The sequence below is a fragment of the Sus scrofa genome, chromosome 10 (genome assembly GCF_054392235.1).
Source record: "Sus scrofa isolate SSC_HxYL_T2T_F1_AM1 chromosome 10, Sscrofa_HxYL_maternal_Yorkshire_Landrace_v2.0, whole genome shotgun sequence".
Lineage (NCBI taxonomy): Eukaryota > Metazoa > Chordata > Mammalia > Artiodactyla > Suidae > Sus > Sus scrofa.
The window spans coordinates 25429524-25430262 of NC_139392.1; the positions used below are offsets into that span (position 1 = coordinate 25429524).

Genomic DNA, 739 nt, shown 5'->3' on the forward strand with positions numbered 1-739 from the left:
AAGGATCCAACCTTGCTGTGAGCTGTGGTGTAGGTCACAGACGTGGCTCCAGCGGCTACAGCTCTGATTCGACCCCTAGCCTGGGAACCTCCATATGCCGTGGGTGCAGCACTAGAAAAAGCCAAAAAAAAAAGAGAAGAAACAAATGGCATGTTCAAAACCATGAGAAAATATCCTGATGTGCAAGGGATGGCGGCTGCGGTGAAGGAATCTACACATTTATTCCAAGCTGTTAGAGAGTGTGTGGACGACCCAGTGGTCTCTTATATGCAAGAAGTCAAAGAGGCCCTCTCTGCCATCCTCCTCTGCCTGTGACCTGGAGGATACATGCTAATCACAGAGCTCTAGCTGCTCCCAAGACTTTATGTATTTCTCCAGCTGGTCACATTGCTCTCCCACTGGGGTTAGAGGCTCCACTAATTCCTCCTCCTCCGCTTCCTCCTCCTTGGGCTCCCCAGAGCCCGTTAGCATCCTTCCCTCGTCCTCCAGAGCCATGTCAGGCTGCAGTTCTGGACTCAGCACGAGCAGCACCAGCGGCACCTGTTCCCCTGCAGGATCAAGACACTGTGCTTTACAGACCACTGGGGCCAAGTGAGCAAAATTAGTGACCCCCACCCCCACCCCCTCCCTGCAATAATGCAGACAAACCCAAAAATCTGAAAAGAAAAAAAAAATGACTATACACTGGCCCACTTCACCAGATAGCTCTCCATCATTAGGCTATTCTGGATATCAAAAG

At 50.9% G+C, this 739-nt stretch overlaps 1 pseudogene; it reads right to left on the reverse strand.

The window, feature by feature from the left end:
* Nucleotides 1–219: 219 nt before the first annotated feature.
* On the reverse strand, nucleotides 220–495 carry LOC110255619 (cytochrome b-c1 complex subunit 6, mitochondrial pseudogene; annotated as a pseudogene).
* Between the last annotated feature and the right edge of the window lie 244 nt (nucleotides 496–739).